We start from the raw sequence: 9119 nt of genomic DNA, 5'->3' as shown, positions 1-9119 counted from the left end.
TAAATTTAATAGTAAGCGCTTAATAAATTCATTCATTCATTCAATCGTATTTATTGAGCGCTTACTGTGTGCAGAGCATTGTACTAAGCACTTGGGAAGTACAAGTTGGCAACATCTAGAGATGGTCCCTACCCAACAGTGGGCTCACAGTCTAGAATAAATGCCATTATTATTATTCTGTGGGCCTTCCCGGATGCTTGGCTGCAACTCCGACGCCCCGTCCTTCCCCTCGGGGCTGTAGACACCACCTGGAAGGGTCGTCTGTGGGGAGTGGGTGGGATGGGGGGGTGGGCTGGGGTGGTCCAGCCTGGAAGAAGCAGCATGGCTCGGTGGAAAAAGCAAGGGATTGGGAGTCAGAAGTCATGGGTTCGAATCCCAGCTCTGCCACTTATCTGCTTTGTGACCTTGGGCAAGTCACTTCACTTCTCTGGGCCTCAGTTGCCTCATCTGTCAAAAGGGGATAACAATAATAACGATGATGGTGTTTGTTAAGCGCTTATTATGTGCAAAGCACTGTTCTAAGCGCTGGGAGGCTACAAGGTGATCAGGTTGTCCCACGTAGGGCTCACAGTCTTCATCCCCATTTTACAGATGAGGAAACTGAGACCCAGAGAAGTTAAGTGACTTACCCAAAGTCACACAGCTGACAACTGGTGGCGTTAGGATTTGAACCCATGACCTCTGACTCCAAAGCCCGTGCTCTTTCTACTGAGCCACGCTGGATGAAGACGGTGAGCCCCCCGTGGGACAACCTTCTTGTACTTCCCAAGCGCTTAGTACAGTGCTCTGCACACAGTAAGCGCCCAATAAATATGATTGAATGAATGAATGAATGATCACCTTGTATCCTCCCCAGCGCTTAGCACCTAGTAAGCGCTTAAGCAGCGTGGCTCAATGGAAAGAGCCCGGGCTTGGGAGTCAGAGGTCGTAGGTTCAAATCCCCGCTCCACCACAGCTGTGTGACTTTGGGCAAGTCACTTCACTTCTGTGGGCCTCAGTGACCTCATCTGTCAAATGGGGATGAAGACGGTGAGCCCAATGTGGGACAACCTGTTGACCTGGTATCCTCCCCAGCGCTTAGCACCTAGTAAGCGCTTAAGCAGCTTGGCTCTTTTGGGAGTCAGAGGTCATGGGTTCAAATCCCCGCTCCACCACTTGTCAGCCGTGTGACTTTGGGCAAATCACTTCACTTCTGTGGGCCTCAGTGACCTCCTCTGTCAAATGGGGATGAAGACGGTGAGCCCGATGTGGGACAACCTGATCATCTTGTATCCTCCCCAGAGCTTAGCACCTAGTAAGCACTTAAGCAGCGTGGCTCCTTGGGGAGTCAGAGGTCGTGGGTTCAAATCCCTGCTCTGCTACTTGTCAGCTGTGTGACTTTGGGCAAGTCACTTCACTTCAGTGGGCCTCAGTGACCTCATCTGTCAAATGGGGATGAAGACGGTGAGCCCCACGTGGGACAACCTGATCACCTTGTATCCTCCCCAGTGCTTAGAACAGTGCTTGGCACATAGTAAGCAATTAACAAATACCATCATCATTATTATTATTATTATTCTGTGGGCCTCAGTGACCTCATCTGTCAAATGGGGATGAAGATTGTGAGCCCCACCTGGGACAACCTGGTCACCTTGGATCCCCCCAGCGCTTAGAACAGTGCTTTGCACATAGTAAGCGCTTGACAAATACCATCCAGCTCTTAGAACAATGCTTTGCACATTGTAAGCGCTTGATAAATGCCATCATCATCATCATCATTATTATTATTCTGTGGGCCTCAGTGACCTCCTCTGTCAAATAGGGATGAAGACAGCGAGCCCCACGTGGGACAACCTGATGACCTTGAGTCCTCCCCGGCGCTTAGAACAGTGCTTTGCACATAGTAAGCACTTAATAAATGCCATCATCATCATCATCATCATCATAATCATTATTATTATTCTGTGGGCCTCAGTGACCTCCTCTGTCAAATGGGGATGAAGACGGCGAGCCCCACGTGGGACAACCTGATGACCTTGAGTCCTCCCCGGCGCTTAGAACAGTGCTTTGCACATAGTAAGCGCTTAATAAATGCCATCATCATCATCATCATCATGGTCATCATTATTCTGTGGGCCTCAGTGACCTCCTCTGTCACATGGGGATGAAGACGGCGAGCCCCACGTGGGCCAACCTGATGCCCCTGAGTCCTCCCCGGCGCTTAGAACCATGCACAAGGGCATGGGTTCGTATCCCGGCTCCCCCGCACGTCCGCTGTGTGACCTTAGGCGAGTCACTTCCCTGCGCCTCAGTGACCTCATCTGTAAAATGGGGATGAAGACTGTGAGTCCCCCGTGGGGCAACCTGATCACCTTGTATCCCCCGCCCCCAGCGCTTAGAACAGTGCTTTGCACACAGTAAGCGCTTAACAAATGCCATCATTATTAGGAGTAGCAGTAGTAGTAGTAGGCGCTTAACAAATGCTATTATTATTATTATTATTATTATTATTATTATTATTAAAGGGGGCTTCCCCGAGTCGGGCGCCCTCTGAGCACTAGGGGGCGCACCTGAGGCGGTTTCCCTCCTCCTCTGCTCATTGCAGCCCCGCAGCGCTGCCAAGCAGCAAGCAGCGAGCAACGGGGGCATCGGCTTGCAGGGCATCGGCTTGCAGGGCATCGGCTTGCAGGGCATCGACCAGCTGGGCAGCGGCCAGCGGGGCTCCGGACACCGCCCCGGAGGGGACGGGGCCCCCCCCCGGAACCCCCCCGGCTCCGCCCCGCCGAGGGAAGCCGGGGACAGCCCCAGGCAGGTAGGTCAATCAATCAATCAATCAATCAATCAATCAATCGTATTTATTGAGCGCCGACTGTGTGCAGAGCACTGGACTGAGCGCTTGGGAAGTCCAAGTTGGCAACATCTAGAGCCAGTCCCTACCCAACAGTGGAAAAGGGGAGACCCTCGGCCCCTGGAGCCCAGCTGGTACCCAGAGGGCCGCCCCTGGATGGGGACAGAGGTCGGGGGCGGTGGGAGAAGAGTTCACACCTTCGGAGCCTGGCAGGTGGAGGAGCAGCCCCCCGAGGAGGGAGTTGAGGGCAGAGGTGGCTCCTGTCCTGCCCACCGGGCTTCCCAGCTCCTCACCCTCCCGCCCCTCCATCCCGGAGGGGAGCTGGTCCTGCCCGGGGGACGCAGGGGAGGGAGGGCGAGGGGGCAAAGAGAGGGAGGGAGGGAGGGAGGGGAGGAAGTTGGCTCTACCCACGAACACATCCCTCCCAGCAACCGGGGTTCTGTTTTCTGTCTTAATGTCTCATCTCCGGCGGCCTGACCCCGGGTCACCAAATCCGTTGCCGCCTTGACGACGGAGCGGCCCGGATCCTTCGCTCTTCTTGGGGATTGAAGCCCCCACCGCGGTCCCCAAATCTGGAGGATTCAGAGGCCCTGGGAGGGGAAGGGGCCGAGGTCCTGGGACCCCACCCACCCACCCACCGGGCACCTGAGGTGGTTTCGGAGCTGGCAATCCGGAGAGAAGGCCCTCGTGGTGGCTACGGGCCCTAAAATTGCCGAGGGACCCTAGTCCGGGGCGCCTGGGGCCTGCCCCTGGCTCATGGGATGAGGCTCCTCTCCCTCTGCCGAGGCCACGAGTCCGTCTTACTACCGGACCTGGCCTGGATCTTGAGAGCCCTCGGTGAACTCGGGTTCCTCGTCACCTCCCGACTGAGAATAATCAATCAATCAATCAATCAATCAATCGTATTTATTGAGCGCTTACTATGTGCAGAGCACTGTACTAAGCGCTTGGGAAGTACAAATTGGCAACACATAGAGACAGTCCCTACCCAACAGTGGGCTCACAGTCTAAAAGGGGGAGACAACAGTAATAATGGCATTTGTGAAGCGCTTACTACGTGCAAAGCACCGTTCTAAGCGACAGATCCCTTAGGCTGGCGCTCAGTTCGGCCTCCTGCCTCGCCCCCAATCCCAATGCCCGTCCGGAGCAGCTGAGGAAGGAAGGCTTGTCCCTAATGAAGTCCCCTACAAGGGGACAAGGGAGATGTCCCATCCGGAGCCCGGGCTGAGTCAAGAACCGCAGCGTTCAGGAGGAATCCCCTCACCTTCACACCTCATTCTCCCCTCCTGGGCCTCCAAATACCCACCCCGGGTATTTGGAGAAAGAGAGAAAGCTCAGAACAGCGCTTGGCACATAGTAAGCTCTGAGCAAATACCATTACGACTATGTTTCTCCAGAAGAGTATAAATGGAACAGTTACCTTGGTCACCCGGGCCAAAAAATGTCAATGGAGACTATATCTAAATCAAAAGAAACGGTCGGGTGTGGAGAGAGACGCGAAAAGGAGTGACGTGGTGAGAGTCAGAATAAGGTCTGTCCTGGAACGGTCTCTGGCTCCTTTGGTTTTCCCCATCTGTGCAATGGGCACGAACCGCGTGGAAAGAGCGCGGGGGTGGGAAGAGATGAGACGAGGCAGATGGGAAGGCCTCGCTCCGGCGGACAGTTCCTTCTGGAAAGACCGAGCAGAAACCGGGGGGCGACCGACTTGGAGCTACAGGCTGGCGAGGCCTCCAGGGAAGCGTGGGTTGGGATGGGGGGAAAGGAAAAAAGGGGAGGAGGAGCCGGGGCCCCTTCCAAGAGAGCCCCGGGGAAGTCACCAGAAATTGGGGGGCTGGGAGATGCCCGGGGTGGATGGGGGCAGAGGGGAAAACGGGGGCACAGGGAGAGAGGGGAAGAGAGGGAGGGATGGAGGGGGATTCCAAGTGGGCAAGCTCCGGACCGGGCTTCCCTCCCTGCGGAATTATAACAATAATAATAATAAATGATGATGATGATCCCCTTTTAGACTGTGAGCCCACTGTTGGGTAGGGACTGTCTCTATGTGTTGCCAATTTGTACTTCCCCAGCGCTTAGTACAGTGCTCTGCACATAGTAAGCGCTCAATAAATACGATTGATGATGATGATGATGATGGTATTTTGTTGAGCGCTTACTGTGTGCCAAGCACTGTTCGAAGCCCTGGGGGAGATACAGGGTAATCAGGTTGTCCCCCGGGGGGTTCACAGTCTTCATCCCCATTTTACGGGTGAGATCACTGAGGCCCAGAGAAGCGAAGTGACTTGCCCCAAGTCGCACAGTGCTTTGCACATAGTAAGCGCTTGATAAGTGCTATCATTAGTATTATCGTGAGGCCGGCAGCCGGACTCGGGCCCCGTGGGAGGGAGGGCCCCGACCTCAGAGCCCGCAGGACCGGACTGAAAAGGACTTCCCAAGCGCTTAGTCCAGTGCTCTGCACCCAGTAAGCGCTCAATAAATACGATTGATTGATTGATTGATTGATTGGCTGGCATCAAAGGCCGACTCGCCTTGCTAGGGGGGCGAGGTTTGGGCGAGGGTCTTACCCACTGGCAGCGCCGGGCACGGGGGAGGGATGCAGCAGGAAGCGGTCGATGGAAGCCCCTTTCTCATCACGGAAGCAACACCCAGGAGACGGAAAGAGAAAAAAAAAACCCACCCTAATTAGAAACTGCGCTTTCATCATCATCATCAATCGTATTTATTGAGCGCTTACTATGTGCAGAGCACTGGACTAAGCGCTTGGGAAGTACAAGTTGGCAACATACAGAGACAGTCCCTACCCAACAGTGGGCTCACAGTCTAAAAGGGGGAGACAGAGAACAAAACCAAACATACTAACAAAATAAAATAAATAGAATAGATATGTACAAGTCAAATAAATAAATAGAGTAATAAATATGTACAAACATATATACATATATACAGGTGCTGTGGGGAAGGGAAGGAGGTAAGATGGGGGGGATGGAGAGGGGGACGAGGGGGAAAATACTTATTTCCCACTTTCCCAGATCCTTCCTAGGAAGGGCAGTTGGAGCCGCTTTTTTAAATAGCTGGGATCGAGAGGGTGACCATCATGTCTGGAGAGGATAATAATAATAAGAATGACATTTGTTAAGCGCTTACTCTGTGCCAAGCACTGTTCTAAGCGCTGGAGGGGACACAAAGTGATCAGATTGTCCCGCGTGGGGCTCACAGTCTTCATCCCCATTTGACAGATGAGGGAACTGAGGCGCGGAGAATCAATCAATCGTATTTATTGAGCGCTTACTCTGTGCCAAGCACTGTTCTAAGCGCCGGAGGGGATACAAAGTGATCAGGTTGCCCCGCGTGGGGCTCACAGTCTTCATCCCCATTTGACAGATGAGGGAACTGAGGCGCGGAGAATCAATCAATCGTATTTATTGAGCGCTTACTCTGTGCCAAGCACTGTTCTAAGCGCTGGAGGGGACACAAAGTGATCAGGTTGCCCCGCGTGGGGCTCACAGTCTTCATCCCCATTTGACAGATGAGGGAACTGAGGCGCGGAGAATCAATCAATCGTATTTATTGAGCGCTTACTCTGTGCCAAGCACTGTTCTAAGCGCCGGAGGGGATACAAAGTGATCAGGTTGCCCCGCGTGGGGCTCACAGTCTTCATCCCCATTTGACAGATGAGGGAACTGAGGCGCGGAGAATCAATCAATCGTATTTATTGAGCGCTTACTCTGTGCCAAGCACTGTTCTAAGCGCCGGAGGGGATACAAAGTGATCAGGTTGCCCCGCGTGGGGCTCACAGTCTTCATCCCCATTTGACAGATGAGGGAACTGAGGCGCGGAGAATCAATCAATCGTATTCATTGAGCGCTTACTCTGTGCCAAGCACTATTCTAAGCGCTAGAGGGGACACAAAGTGATCAGGTTGCCCCGAGTGGGGCCCACAGTCTTCATCCCCATTTGACAGATGAGGGAACTGAGGCACGGAGAATCAATCAATCGTATTTATTGAGTGCTTACTCTGTGCCTAACACTGTTCTAAGCGCTGGAGGGGACACAAAGTGATTAGGTTGCCCCGCGTGGGGCTCACAGTCTTCATCCCCATTTCACAGATGAGGGAACTGAGGCACGGAGAATCAATCAATCGTATTTATTGAGCGCTTACTCTGTGCCAAGCACTGTTCTAAGCGCCGGAGGGGATACAAAGTGATCAGGTTTTCCCGCGTGGGGCTCACAGTCTTCATCCCCATTTCACAGATGAGGGAACTGAGGCGCGGAGAATCAATCAATCGTATTTATTGAGCGCTTACTCTGTGCCAAGCACTGTTCTAAGCGCTGGAGGGGACACAAAGTGATCAGATTGTCCCGCGTGGGGCTTACAGTCTTCATCCCCATTTCACAGATGAGGGAACAGAGGCACGGAGAATCAATCAATCGTATTTATTGAGCGCTTACTCTGTGCCAAGCACTGTTCTAAGCGCCGGAGGGGATACAAAGTGATCAGGTTGCCCCGCGTGGGGCTCACAGTCTTCATCCCCATTTGACAGATGAGGAAACTGAGGCGCAGAGAATCAATCAATCGTATTTATTGAGCGCTTACTCTGTGCCAAGCACTGTTCTAAGCGCTGGAGGGGACACAAAGTGATCAGGTTGCCCCGCGTGGGGCTCACAGTCTTCATCCCCATTTCACAGATGAGGGAACTGAGGCGCGGAGAATCAATCAATCGTATTTATTGAGCACTTACTCTGTGCCAAGCACTGTTCTAAGCGCCGGAGGGGATACAAAGTGATCAGGTTGCCCCGCGTGGGGCTCACAGTCTTCATCCCCATTTGACAGATGAGGGAACTGAGGCGCGGAGAATCAATCAATCGTATTTATTGAGCGCTTACTCTGTGCCAAGCACTGTTCTAAGCGCTGGAGGGGACACAAAGTGATCAGGTTTTCCCGCGTGGGGCTCACAGTCTTCATCCCCATTTGACAGATGAGGGAACTGAGGCACGGAGAATCAATCAATCGTATTTATTGAGCGCTTACTCTGTGCCAAGCACTGTTCTAAGCGCTGGAGGGGACACAAAGTGATCAGGTTGCCCCGCGTGGGGCTCACAGTCTTCATCCCCATTTGACAGATGAGGAAACTGAGGCGCGGAGAATCAATCAATCGTATTTATTGAGCGCTTACTCTGTGCCAAGCACTGTTCTAAGCGCTGGAGGGGACACAAAGTGATCAGGTTGCCCCGCGTGGGGCTCACAGTCTTCATCCCCATTTCACAGATGAGGGAACTGAGGCACGGAGAATCAATCAATCGTATTTATTGAGCACTTACTCTGTGCCAAGCACTGTTCTAAGCGCCGGAGGGGATACAAAGTGATCAGGTTGCCCCGCGTGGGGCTCACAGTCTTCATCCCCATTTGACAGATGAGGGAACTGAGGCACGGAGAATCAATCAATCGTATTTATTGAGCGCTTACTCTGTGCCAAGCACTGTTCTAAGCGCTGGAGGGGACACAAAGTGATCAGGTTGCCCCGCGTGGGGCTCACAGTCTTCATCCCCATTTTACAGATGAGGGAACTGAGGCACGGAGAATCAATCAATCGTATTTATTGGGCGCTTACTGTGTGCAGCTTGGGAAGTCCAAGTTGGCAACGCAACTGAAGTAAAATGACTTACCCAAAGTCCCACAGCAGACAAGTGGCGGAGCGGGATTAGAACCCACAACCTCTGCCTCCCAAACCCGGGCTCTTTCCACTGAGCCCCGCTGAAGGGGGGAATAAGGGAGGTGGGGGCGGCTGAGGAGAAGGAGCCTGGGTTCCCCCTTCTATTCATTCATTCAATCGTATTTATTGAGGGCTTACTGTGTGCACAGCACTGTACTAAGCGCTTGGGAAGTCCAAGTTGGCAACATCTAGAGACGGTCCCTACCCAACACAGGCCCTTCTAGACTGTGAGCCCACTGTTGGGTAGGGACTGTCTCTATATGTTGCCAACTTGGACTTCCCAAGCGCTCAGTACAGTGCTCTGCACACAGTAGGCGCTCAATAAATATGATTGATTGATTCTTTGGGTGGACCCTCGTAAAAAGACGCCTCCGGGGCCACTCTGTCCAGATGCAGGCCTGGCCCGGGTGGTCGTGGAATTGGACCCCCACGCCCGGTTCCCCGGGAGCGGTGGCTTTTCAATCAATCGATCGATCATATTTATTGAGCGTTTCCTGGGTGCAGAACACTGTACTAAACGCTTGGGAGCTTTCCGATCAATCGGTCGTTTTTAATGAGCGCTGACTATGTACCCTCCCATCCCA

This window comes from Tachyglossus aculeatus, chromosome 22, assembly GCF_015852505.1.
Source record: "Tachyglossus aculeatus isolate mTacAcu1 chromosome 22, mTacAcu1.pri, whole genome shotgun sequence".
NCBI classification, from domain to species: Eukaryota; Metazoa; Chordata; class Mammalia; order Monotremata; family Tachyglossidae; genus Tachyglossus; species Tachyglossus aculeatus.
Note: the sequence above shows the minus strand (reverse complement) of the source record.